The following is a 14,062-nucleotide window of genomic DNA, read 5'->3' on the forward strand; positions in this document are numbered from 1 at the left end:
CTCTAGGGGCCATCAAGAGAACGAATGGCATGGCTCTGAATTGGTAGTGATTGGCTCCCAGCCGGAAGTGAAGGAGACTCCTGGAGCGCTCGTCCATCTTGATGTGGTAAAACCCTCCCGCAGAAAGGGAAGGATGGATTGAATAGTGACCATGCGGAACTTGGTCTGAACTACTGATTTGTTTAGCTGGCTGAGATCCAATATAGGCCTCCAGTCCCCGGTCTTCTTTGCCACTAAAAAGAATCTTGAGTAGAACCCTGAGCTGCACTGGTCTGGGGGGACCTGTTGGATGACTCATTTTTGACAGAGCTTTCGTATTTCGGAAGCTGCCTCCTCCCTTTGACTGGGTGGAACATCGGGAAGGGATTTTGGAGGTCTTGAGTAAGCTATTAGGGGAATGTGATAGCCTCTGGTAATGATTCTCTGCACCCACTGATCGTTTGTAATAGAGAGCCAGGCAGCTTGGTGCAAAGAGAAACGTGGCCCGACTGCTTCCAGAGGAAAGCAATCAGGCAGCGCTTCAGGAGCGCTGATACGGCCTTCCCGAGAAGGAATCTCTGGAGTCCTGATTCCGTGGATCCCCTCTGCCCCGAAAGGGGCGTCTTCCATTATTGGAACCCCCTCTGCCTCTGGGGGAGTCCTCACCATGTACGTCACAGAAAGGACCTTGAGACTTCTTGTGCCACATCTTCCCACTCCTCTGGTTCCTGGAGAAGGAACGCTGAGGTTTGGAAAAGCTTAGGTCCATGGCAGGCAAGGTCTTCCCATCCTGCTTGCACCTGCCTAATGTATCCTTGAGCTGATGTTTCGATAGGGGCATTTAAAAAGGAAGACTTGAAGGAGTCCGCGAGGTCACAAATGCGCATCCAGGCGTGGCGTCTCATGACTATGTCTGCACCCACAGCTCTAACCGCTCCTTCAGTTGTGCGGGACAGCAACCTCATGGACGAATTGGATATTGACTCTAGGGTGGCAAGTTGGGAAGAAACTTTATCATGTGCCCCATCAGAAACTTGACCTGCGAGAGTTCCAGAGAGTTCGGTGATGAGATCTCTCTGGAGTCTTGTCAAATGTGCCAAAAAGTTCAGAGACCTGACAGCAAAGGTCGCTGATGCAAAAACTCACTTCCCTAACCTGTCCACCACCCGAGACTCTCTATTTGGTGGGTGAACAGCAGGACTTTTCTCCGCCAGGTCCTTTTTCGTGGCTGCCACCACCACCATAGCGTCTACTGGCAAACCTCTATATCAATGGGGTTGATCCTCTGGAGGGGAGAGTATGTTATCTGATCTCCTAGGGATGGCCTCAACGGTGTCAGGGTTCTTCCACGCCCACTGCATGATGAACTTGACTAACTCATCGGTTGGGGGGGGGTTGCCCAAGAAGTAGAGGGCCGAGAGCGGAAGGCCTGCAGGAATACAGATTCCTCAAAGAAAGGATTGGAGGGCTTCCAGTCACCCCTCTGTTTCAAGATTTCCAGGATGTCTCCAAATAAGACATCATCAGGGGTTGACCATGGGGATCCTTCCCAATCATCGTAGTCCATATCTTCCATGAGAGACCCCTCTGGGGAGTCCATGCATTTCTTCTTACACATCTGTTTCTGAGGGGGTTCTTCGGTGGGAGCATCCGAAGAAGACTCAGAAAGGAAAGTACCCTAAACAGGGGTTTCCTGGACCTTGTGCTCTCGGAGTCCGGGAGGGTGGCCTTTGACAGCTGCGACTCAAGAGGGAACTGGTGGCATGACTGACGTAGGAGGATTGCTCGAAGCAAGCACCCTCTCCATCACCCGAAAAGCAGGCCCGCCTGAACGGGAATGGGAGCCCGGAACCGAAGACAATTTTGGAACCGGGGTTACACCCCACTCCACACGGTCAGCCCCCGGGGACGGAGCCTCAAGCAAACTCAGGGTGGGAGTCACCCTCAGACCTAAAGACGGAACCGGCAACACCGCCGGAACCATGGCTGGAACTGAGGGTTCCACCCCCAAGCATGAGATTGAGGAAGGGTGGGGTCCGACAGAACCGACACGCAAAGGGGACTGGGAGCCTCCGACTCTGTTGTTGTCAGTGCGGAGAAAAGGGGTCCTCTCGTAGAAGTCGGGTATATGAGCCTTGGAACTGAGGGATCCAAGGGAGGAGCATATGTAGTGGTCGCCGGTGTAATAGACCCAAAGCCCAGAGAGGGATGGGGTCTAGAAAAATTTGCAATTCCCCTGGCGGTCAGCAGCTGATCAAAAAGGCACACCACATCCAATTCTGAAAGACTCCTGGTGGACCTTACCGATGCCCCTGAGGGGAAATCAGGCCAGTCCAAAAAGGGGCTGAAGGCTTGTCTGGCAAATGGATCCACAGACAGAGAGTACTGGGCCTGTGGTGTATTAAAGAACAGCACCGATGATTCTAGTTTGGAAACCGGCAACAAAGGAATGATCGAAGTCAAGAACAGGCTGGGAGCTGAGGTTATAGCTGGGGTGGAGGTCAATAACGGCTCCGAAGTTGTTGTTGGAACCGACTTCAGGATGGAGATGGGAATGTCAGTGCTGAGATGGAGACAGACAAACTGGTCAGAAAAGAGGTTGTAGTTGGCGCCACAGTCGTCGGAGCCAGGGCAGGTGCCGATGAGGCGACTTCAGTAGGAATCAGTGGAGCCAAACTCGGAGCCAAGGTGGTCGGAACCGAGAAGGCAGTACGGTGCTCAGTGGAAGTCTTATGGGCCTTGTGCTTATGGCTTTTGCCCCCATCACTGGCCGGTGAAGAGGGGTCTGAGCAAGGATGTTTCTTGTCCACAGATAGAGGGGATGAGACCTCCAACGCAAAAATAGCCCCCGAAAAAGGCGAAGGAAGCAGGCCCTTAAGGATCAGTTTATTTTGTCGCTCATTCAGCATCTGCTGACTGAAGCTGGCACAGATATCACATGGAGGTTTCGCCGATAAATGCAAAACCCCCAAACAATGAACACACTCTTCATGAAGGTCACTATTTGGGAGTTTACCACTGCAAGAAGAGCAGTGTTTAAACCCCGTACTCCCTGACTTCTCAGACATAATAGGAGACACTCACACACACACACACACACACACACACACACACACACACACACACACACACACACACACACACACAAAAAAAAGAAAGTGAAGAAAAGGAAAGAAGGAAATACCAACAATAGTATTGGGAATACCACAAGGGCAAAAGGGCCAATACTAACAATGGTACAAAAGGAAATACCCGTGGGTAGAGCTGAGTGAGTAAAGATACAAGAAATTAGCAAACTAACTGGAAAAAATTCACAAAAAACTTGTAAAATTTAGAAAAATATAACACTTAGCTGGAGAGCTCAGTGAAACGCTGCTATATGGCTGTGCGGCAAACAAGATCGGAGGTAACTGAGTGAAGGGCATTGTGGGTAGCAGCTTAGCTCGAACGTTTTTAGTGCACGCAAGCTTGGTATAAGGCCAACTTCGGTTCCGAGACTCGGAACTGAACCCATCAGTGATAAATATGAAGAAGATTAACAACTTCAGATGAAAGCTTATAGAAAGACATTGCTACTGAAGCTGTTTCCAAAGTACCAAAGGAAAATGTTTGAGATACAGAAAAAAAGCACAACATTTAGGTTCATAAGTAAGTACTAGGCTATCTGCTCGAGGGCATCTATAAGCCTAGCCAGAATATGTTGACTTTCGCCGCCCCCTTACATTAGTTCCTTGTGCCTCGGTCCAGCAGAGCCATTAGTTCCCTGTGCCTCAGTCCAGAAGAGCCACTGCAGTGATCCCCGGGATAAATTTTCTGTTTCCCATCCAGTCGTCAAGGTTTCTCTTGAAGAGTGTTAGTGAGGGGCTCTGCCTCATCTAGACTGGAATCCTGTTCCAAAGCATGGGGAGTCTCTGGGACAGGAATCTATCCCTCCAGCATGTCCTGTTTATCACTGTGGTGAGGTTTAGATCCCTAAAGCGTGTGGCTCTTGGGGATTTGTTTTTTTTAGGTGGTGCATGTCCATCAATTCTGGGTTGGACATGGCCTTATATGTCAGGCAGAGATCACCTCTGAGTAAGCGGTATGCAGCCGAGTACAGCTGGAGTTTCTTCAGTCAGGCTGCATAGGGCATATGTTTGAGGCCAATAATCCTCTTTGTGAGGTACTTCTGTGGTTCTTTCCAGCTGTTGCAGGTGTCTTGTAAGGTACATCACAAATGGGGCATTGTACTCTATGATGGGGTCTAATGAGTGATGAGTGGAGGGGCACAATAACCTCTTTTGTTCTAGATGCAAACCCTTTTGTGATTAGGTGGGCCACATAGAAGGATTTTCTAACCATCTTGGCAATATGATTATCAAAGAAGAGATTACTACTTGGGTCCCTAGATCCCTTATTACATTTTCTGTATTTAGGGGACAACCACGTATGTGGTGGTTCACGGGTACTTTTTTTTTTCCAAAGGGATGACTATGCACTTTTTGGCATTTAGCTTGAGGCCATGATTTTGATACCAGGTATCTGTCTCAGTGAGATCCTTCTGGAGGATGTCTGTATCAGCTGGAGAGTCAATTATGCCCCCCAGTTTGCAGTCGTTTGCGAACTTGGTCAACCATAGTCCTCCTGTGCTTGCCTGTACCTCTGAGAAGTATATACCGAACAGGAGGTGTCCCAGGACTGAGTCCTGGGGGATGCCACTTGTAACTGGTTTAGAGTCGGACCTAGAGCCTGCAACTCTCACCATGTGGGTTCTATCCGTGAGCCAACTGGCAACCCATTTCGTGACGTAGGTGTTTATGTTCAGACTGGTGAGCTTGTCTATAATACCAGAATGGGGAATGGTGTTGAAAGCCTTTGCAAGGTCTAGGTCGGCTGTGTGGACCTCCTTTGGAATACCTTGAACTGGAATATGGAGTTGGGAGATGGACGTGTACAGGAAGAAGACCAGCAACACTGAAATTAGTGAATAAATGTGAGACTATAATATCATGTTTAAGAAATATGTCTTTACAAGAAAAAAGGCTGAGGAAGATTGGATTTTTGTTGACTTTGCTAAACTTGTGGGGGACTGACAGGTATGTACCCCCTTTCATGCCAATGACATTTGAAATGACGCTAAAAGGAAAACAAAAAATGGGGAAAAAGAAAGTGTAAGTAAAACAATTTTTATTCTTAACAGTACTCTTTAAAGCATTTCATGACATAAGCTGCATGTTATATAGTAAAGTATTTTCAGTGACTATTGTGTGTGTGATGAAGATACTAAAGTAAACAAGTTATTTTTCCTTTTTAATTTTAAGAAACATAGGCATTATGGTGTGAAAAGATAAAGACAGGAGGAAAGCACATTTATGATGACAGTTAATGGACTGTCATCTTGGGCTCCTTGGGGTGGGGGATGGGGTGTAAAGTGCACATAATATAATATAATATAATATCATATAATATAATATAATTTATGTAGAACTGAAATGTTTTCTTTTACCTTTACATAGGTGAATATCTATATTAATACCCTTGGCTTAATCTAATGACAGGTTTATTTAATCAAGTTAGTTTTTTTAAATGAGAGACCACAATGTTATGAATAGTTTTCCTTTAGCAAATAAATGTTCAGTGTTGGTTGAGAAGTACTTTCTGTTCTTATGTTCCTATGGAAACAAGCTGACCAAAGATGAAGGCAATAGATCAAGAGGTCTGGATACTGTCTACTGAAAGAAGTATAAAATTAAAAGATACAAAAGCAAGCAACTTAGTAAAAAAATCAAGTTTCAAATTATTGGACGTGAATAAGATAACCTTTTATATTAACTACTTTACTGCATTAACTACAACAATATATAATTTAGTTTTATTTAAAGATAGCCTGTACACTTTTTCCTTAAGGCTAAACATGAATGTTTTCAGAAAGAATATAAGCTTTTTTTTTTTTAGATCTGAGAGAGGAATAAAGATAAGCCAATGACAGACAACAATTAGTGTAAGTAGGATCAAAGGCTGTAACGTGCCTTAGCATGAACCTATGAACCTATGAATTTTAGTTTAATTAATGCTTGTGGGTGTAGCTGTTGATTTGGGACAACTGTTCTTAATAGCAGAGTTAAATTTCATTATTTGAAGATGTACATAGTTTTGTGTTTGTTCTAAGTTAATTTGTTATAGGGTTGTTCTGATGGTGTATTTGTTGTTGTGAGGGTTTTCATTAAAACAAAAACTCTTTTAAATGTAGCACAGGTTCAAAGGAAGATGACAAGAAATAACTGTTTAAAGGATCAACCTGCCAAACATTAGTGGGTGCATGTAACACACAAGCTGGAAATAGACATTTTAAAAAGCTGTCATGCATAATAGGTGGTAAATAATAACTTCTTATCATAATGACTGCATTAAACATATTCTTTTGTTAAGTGAATGGCCTCATAGGTATAGACAAAAAGGTAACATTATTGAATTGTACTAAGAAAGAGCAATGCCACATGATACACATTTGTAAAGAAGTGAGCATCTGAATTTGATAAAGAAAGAATTTCAGGATGGATATTTAGCAGAGTATTAGGGACAAAGAAAAAGGGGAGTATTTATACTAATTGCTAGAGTAGCTCCAATAGTGATAGAAGAGGGAAAAAGATAGCAATGGCAGATTTGTGGTAGTAAGGGGCTAATGGCAAGGGAGGGGGATTATGCTGGCACATATTTACATTTTACCTAAAACTGCTATTATGGATCTTAAGAAACTTTTTGGAGAAATAATCAGCTTTCAGCAGGGAATATTACTTATCGGTGGCGACTGGAACTTGATTTGCCACAGTGAGGATGTACCTGGGGGACCTAGAAGGGAAAATATAACAAAAGAGGTTAGATTCTGAAGAAAATTATAAAAATATTTGGTCTGGAAGACATGAATTCAGTAGCAGGAACGTAGAGAAAATTTACATATTCTTCCCGAAGTATAACAAATGGGCAAAAGTAGACCTTAATTATATTTCACAGGAAAATGTACATTTCATTGGAAGCTTTGACATACACATACAATAACTATTTTAGATCAAGCACCAATAACAAGTAGGATAAAAATCCAGGGTACTGATGTACAAATGGGACACTAGCACTTCCCCACCTACCAGTTAAAAATACATAAATTTAAGGGATGGCAAGTGAAAATTGTTCAAAGTTTTTAGGGAAGATAAATATTTCTTCAGACGTCATAGCTACTGCCTGGAATAAATTAACAGTAGAGTTTAAAAAAATAGGGTAGAGCTAAAAGGGAAAGAGATGTGGTAAAGAAGTGATAATAATTATTTAGAGGGGCTGACAAAGGTTAGATTATTGCAGAATAAGGAGGATCTCTCAGAAAAAAAAGGAGGAGCAACTGCAGAGTGCTAAAGAGAAAATAAGGAAGTATCTGGATAATATGACATGAGTTTAGAAATACTGTTGTTAAACAACTGTTTTTGATAACTCCTGAGCACAAAAATCTTTAGCAGAACAACGTAGGCAGCAGAAAGTAGATAGGGTTGCTGCCAAACTCAGGGAGCCTATAATAAGAAAAATAACTAGAGTGCCTGTAGTGTTATTAGAGATATTTCGGAAATTTGTATAAAGCAGAGGAATGTGGAAATCAAGAAAAAGCACAAATTGAAATATTTATGGAAGACCTGGGTATGCCAAGGTTAGAGGTGGATGAGGCTCAACAATTAACAGTTAAGATGGGAGGAGATGAGAAAAAACACTGATGTATAATGAATCTATGGATCTGCAAGAAAGTCTCCAGAAATATGGTATTCCTGTGGAAGATTGTAAGCTTGGAGGGAAGAAAGTGATAAAGATCTGGAAGGTTTTGTTTAACAGCATTTTAAAAGAAGGGGAAGCTCCAACATCCTGGAAGAAAGTTGTGGTGACTGCAAAATCTAAAAACAATAAAACCCATCAGACCCAACTTCACACAGGTCCTTTTCAATTTTAAATCATGATTATAAAGTGTTTATGTCTATGATAACTAAAATAATGACAAAGGTGTTGCCAAAATTGATAGATATGGATCAATGTGGTTTTACAGAGGGGAGGCATACATTTGACAACTTTAATAGAACAATGATGATCCATAGGAAAGTAGAATGTAAGAAAAGATTCATGTTGTTTGTGGGTCTTGATGCAGAGCAAGCATTTGACATAGTAAGTTGGGATTTTATGAGTAGGGCAATGGACGAATTTGCATTCCCTGATACATTAAGGTTATTTAAGAGAATATATGATGGATCGGAGGCAAAAATTAAAGTAGGAGGCTTCCTCTCTCATAAGTTGTGTTTGAATGGAGGAACCAGTATGGATATCGTCTTTCCTTTTGTTTTTTTGTGCTATATTTAGAGGCACTAGCAAAGAAAATAAGGGACTCAGAAATTTATGGCTATAATTGGTATAGTAATAAGGAAAAATTGTCTTTATTTGCAGATGATATTATTTTGTACCTGATAAAACCAGAAAAGAACATTTCAGTGTTGTGGAATATTCTAAGACAGTTTCAAGTATTTCAGGAATATAAAATTAATGAGGACAAAACAAAGGCTATAGCTGTAAACAATGTGCTTCCACATGAATTGGTTCAGCAGTACCCATATTTATGGGGGAATGATAAAATAAAGTATTTAGGAGTATGGGTTAAAATGACTCTGTTACAGCAGCTAAGGTTAAGTGGGAAGAGACTAAACAAAAGATAATACAAAACTTGAGAAAGTGAAAGCTCTTGTTTATGGATGTGGATATCAAGATCCAAGCAGCGAAATTTTTTTCCCTTTAGTTTTATGTACAGGTCAGGCATATTTTTTATCAACCAATGAAGAAGTTGTGAACAGTAACTGATAGAGTTTTAGGATTTTATCTGGGAAAGGAAGAGGCCAAGAGTCAAGTGGGTAAGCTGATCCTTCCAACAGAAGGAGGTGGTTTATGATTACCTGATTTGAAGGTATATTTTAGAGCTACACAGTTCAAGCTCATATACAAAATACTAGCGGAAACCTTTAATTCAAAGTGGAAATGGATGATGATGAAGCAAGAGGGAAATTCAAGAAATAAGGAGAAAGTGAGATTTTGGATGCAGATCCTTAAGGAGCACAACAGCCGCCATACAGTACATTATATTCATGAAGTTGCAGAATGTATTCTGTGAATTAAGCCAAGACAGGAATGGAGAAAGGAGATTCTGCTGATAGGAATAAGTACAATTAAGAGTACAGAAAATAGGCAAGAGGGGACTGGAACTTACTGGAGAAAAGTGGCAAAGGAAGCAAGGTTTTGGGAGTAAATAACTTGAGAGGGAAAGGTAACAGAATGGGAAGATGCCAAGAAGACATTTGGACTGCAAGCTAGAGACTGCCTTCTCTATCAGGGACTGACATCAGAGTATAAACAAAGATAAAGAGATGGCAGGATAATAAATTAGAGACCTGCTCTGATAGCATTTTCAGTTGAATCTAGAAAAGAAGCTGATGTTACAAGGGATAATTAGTAGGGTATATAAAATATTGCACGATAACTATAGGAATTAATCAGAGGAGGTTAAACAAATTGGGGAGAGAGTTTGGATAAGCAATTCACAAGGAAACAATGAAAAGGCATATGTATGCCTCACAAATATGCAGTAAAGTAAAAAAGATTAAGGATTATTGCTTGAAAGTATTTGCATATGTACTGTTATACTCCAAGCAGACTCCAAATATTTTTTCCTTGGGTCAATGGCAAATTTTGGAGGTGTGACGGGAAAGAAAGAGGTAACTGGGAATATATGTTTTGGGAGTGTAATGAGTTGGCAGATTTAAAAATTCTCTGCAGAGTAGTCTGTCAGATATACCGGGAGAGCAAATAGGTGTAACTAAGGAAATTACATTTTGAGATGGGATAGAGGATCTGAATTGACTAGACACAGTAAGACCTTGTTAAGTTTACTTCTGGTGGCTGCCAAAAAAAGCAATTACTAGAAAATGGAAATCAAAGTCTAAACCAACTGTATCTGAAGTAGTGAATATTGTAACCAAGATAAGAGAACTGGAAATGAGATCTTTAGGAAAGGGTAGAAGCAAATTATATAGGAAAAAAAGGAATTTGTGGGAAAAATACATGCAGAGTAATGTTTTGGAGGATGAGTGAAGTTTACGGGAAGGTAGGATTTGATCAATTTATGTAATGTTAGATTGATGATAATTGTATAAAAGAATATATGTGATGTATGATGTCTGTAACTGTGAGCATGTTAGCATTTTTTATATAAATGTATGTTTGCCTATGTCTTAAGTGGTAATCAATATATGTGTTAAAAAACTGAATCTTGTTAGTCCTAGAACAAAGTTGAAGTCTCACTTGGGTACTGGTTCTCTGATTGGGGAATGGAAGAGAATGATACCCTTGAGAAAAGCATTTCAGAGTTTGTGGGAGGCTACAGAGTGTGAATCAAGGACCAAAAGCATTAGGAGGGTCTATGCCTTCAGTAGTTGACCAGCTAGATAAATATTTCCATTTGCTGTGGTGGACTTTAAATGTAGATTCTTTCTGAGATGCAGACAGGATATGGATAACCTCAAGAGACAAGGAAGAGTATCTGTCTGACCATCACTGGAATTGGAGAAAAAGTGTCAACTTGAGATTTTGAAGGTCTCGGTGAGATGACCCAGATGGGTGAGGGGTAGAGCCCTCCTAGGATCCAACAGCCAGGGAGGCTTCCTGACATGAGGCTTCAGCAATGGAAAACAAATTTGCTTGGGTCAAAATGGTGCAATAAGGATTACTGTGGTGTTGCACTAATTGCTTTCTGCAAGAAGTTGGACATCAGGGGAAAGGTGTGAATACGTAAAGGAGCTTGGAAGGCCACTGTCTCGAGATACCACCTGCTAGGCATCAGACTAGACCTGTTGAGCCTGTCAGAAAAACAGCTGCTTCTTCCAGGGAAAATATGCATTGCAATCAAGAAGCAAAGCAATTTCCACTGCCACACTCTTGTGGCTTATCAGCATAAGGGTTATGGATCTGGTTCCTCCCTGTTTGTTGATATATTAAACCACTGTCATGCTGTCTGTTGGTTTGGACAGAAATCCCCCCCCCCCCCCGAGGTAAGAAGTCCTGCAGTTCTGCAACACAAGTCTCCAGGACAGTGATATGAAGGTTTGCCTCTTGCTGCATCCAGGTATGTAAGACCATCCACCCCTGACAATGCCCCCACCACAAAGAGAAGGCATCCATGATTATCACAGCTGCAGGAGGCAGCATCAGAGATGTCGATCCTTAGAGGAAGAAAATGGAGTTTATTCACTATCATAGCTAACCCTGCAAAGACGAGTGATGATTACCAGAACAGAAAGAAACTTTTGACCATTGTGCTGCTTGTAGCTATTAAAGAATTCTCATGTGAAACTGAGCCAGGTGCACTATTAGCATGGCTAAAACTATTAAACCTACAATCTAAAGGGCTTGGATCACTGGTGAAGTGTGAAACTTAAGAAGAGTTTGGTCCGAGTTTGGATTCTGTCTAGTGTAGAGGTGCTATGCATTTTATTGTGTTCTTGACTTCAGTGGGTGACCACCATCTTTTGGCCAAGTAAAATTTTTCATCTGACTATGGTAATTTATGCAACTGAGTGATTCTCAGAATTGTCTGGCAGTGTAAACTGTATCTATGTGCCTTTGACAAGGAGAGCACATAGATAATTAGTATTAGCTACGCTCCCAGATTGCCTCATGGCTGACAGGGCTGCCCTCTGTGCTGATGCTTCTGCTTGTGGAAAAGCACTGTATCAGGCACAGAAAAGGTTACTGCGAGGGACTGGCCACTTATGATAAAGCTTACCACTCAAGGTAACCCTGTGTAAATCCCTGTGTTAGTTTCTTGAAGAACCAAATGGAAGTGTTAGGAAAGTAGTCACTAACTGTAATAAAGTCAGCATTAATACATCATTCAAGATATTTATTATGCAGTCTATGAGAAAGTCTGAGAGATTAGTTGTATTATAATACATGAGTTTTTCAGTTAGCTGTGTTACATTTTGGAGGAATAGTGGATGATTTGTTTTCATGTTGCACTAACATAGCAAGTTTAGGTTTCATAACAGGATAACTTTTTATTTGAAAATAAAAAGGGTGTGGGTGGCACAGAGGATCTCCATCAGACTGTATGCTTCACAGTATTTTTTTTAATTCATTTCGTAAATGAAGTGCTCTATATGTGGCATCTACATATCTTCCCAGTGTCTGCATAGATTTTCACCAGGGTTTCTAGCTGTCTTGAACATCTCAGAGGCATGCTGACTGATCAACTGGCAAACCTCTAAATCACACACAGGTGCCTGCAGGAGTGTGTGGGCCTTGTGACTGGTACCTCATTCTAAATTGCACATAGGCATGTGTGTGTGTGTGTGTGTGTGTGTGTGTGTGTGTGTGTGTGTGTGTGTGTGTGTGTGTGTGTGTGTGTCTGTGCGCGTGTGCACATGTGCACACCCTAAGACTGGAATTCTGTCTAGAAGTAGTTCTCTGCCTTATAACCACTGAGTGCCTGAGCAAGTTTGTGCTCTTCCACAGCCCTGAAGAGCACAATGAATGACTGAATAAAAGGTATTTTTCTTTCTGGAAAGTAGAGGAATGTACAATTCAGCCAAGATGATTTTTTTTTGTTTTATTACTTAAAGTTAATTCTACTATATATCAGCTGTCTTACTGAGTTATTTATATAGTAACATAGGAATAATATTAGACAAGCAATAACTGGGACTATAACATGTCTAGCCATATTCACCTTTAAGTAGATGCACAAAAAGCTCTTGCCACATTTTACAAGTGAGTACTTAATAGTGCTCAACTCCCAAATCAAGCAGGGCCACACATGATAACCCTAGTGTAAATCTGTCTACCCATCATCAAGACTACCCATAAAGGCAGACAAGTAGTAATTTGGTTGACCTGTAGTGGTAACTTATTCCATAGACTGGAAATATGTTGAGTTAGGAACCTATCCATCCAGCAAGTCTTATTTGATGGTGTAAATTTAAGTCCCAATAAAAACTGTTAGCACAGCCAATCATTTTGTGAAGAAATAGGGGAGCAAATAAGACTAAGTCTTTCATGGCTCAAAAATTGAGACACAGGTCATCTCAGAGTAGCCAGCAGGCTACTGCGTATAAGAAAAGTTGTACTAATTTATCAGGAAAGTATGCTGTAGTTAAAGTCTTTTATATATATATATTTTTTAGTTAAAAATCATTGAGGCCTTTCCAGCTGAGCGATGTGCGTGGATTTGTACATATCAAAGGGGCACTGTATTTGGTGATGGGTCTAATAAGAAAAGACTGCAGTGGTAAGATAATTTCTTTGGAACTTGAAGGCATTCCCTTGGAAATTAACTGAGCAAGATAAAAAGATTTCCTAACTGTGGTGGAAACATGATGATCAAATGAGAGAGCAAAAGATCAAGCATAGCACCCCTATTACTAAAGATCCGGCAATGTGAATGGCAGGATTTTGCTCAAGGCTTATTTAATGCTTTGATGGCCTTGAAGAATTCCTCAAGTGGTGTCAGTTCCTGCTCCTTCCCTATCTTCCACATAAGTACCCAGGTCTTTTATGCAATCCAGTGGACAACAGAGGGGTGTACAATAAGTTTGTTCAGCATAGGGAATACTACCAAAAGCCTCGGCCATTTCATGATAAGCAGTATGCACAAAGTGACCACTTTCTGCCAAGGATATCCCCAATGTCCAGCCTGTATACCAAAGATTTGGGATTTTATAGGTGCCGTATGTCACACATATGCTCCCCTCATAGGGAACAAAGGTGCGCAAGGATGCAAATACTCAAAATTTATTTACTGCCAGCCTGAATTCCATTATCAAATGTCACTCTGAATGCTCGTCTGCCATGCTGGTTAACAAGCCATCTTCAGATAAGTGCCCCATTGGGGCTTCTTCTCTATTCTTCTCAATTTTGTTGTTATTTGTGCTCATGTAGTTCAAGAAGGGCAGATATCAGTGTGGGAGGCAGATTCCCCATAAAGACTGTCACAATCAGTGTCATTTTTGCCTAGGTGCTTTCCATGACCATATGCAGTGCT

General features: G+C 41.4%; 1 protein-coding gene across 1 annotated transcript in view; it reads right to left on the minus strand.

The window, feature by feature from the left end:
- The window catches only part of SPIDR (scaffold protein involved in DNA repair), a 1,727,376-nt gene that overhangs the window by 79,870 nt on the left and 1,633,444 nt on the right, over window positions 1-14,062 (minus strand). The gene's annotated exons all lie outside the window — the stretch shown is intronic.

Source organism: Protopterus annectens, chromosome 3.part0 (genome assembly GCF_019279795.1).
Source record: "Protopterus annectens isolate FY-2018-M chromosome 3.part0, PAN1.0, whole genome shotgun sequence".
In the NCBI taxonomy this organism is placed as follows: Eukaryota; Metazoa; Chordata; order Ceratodontiformes; family Protopteridae; genus Protopterus; species Protopterus annectens.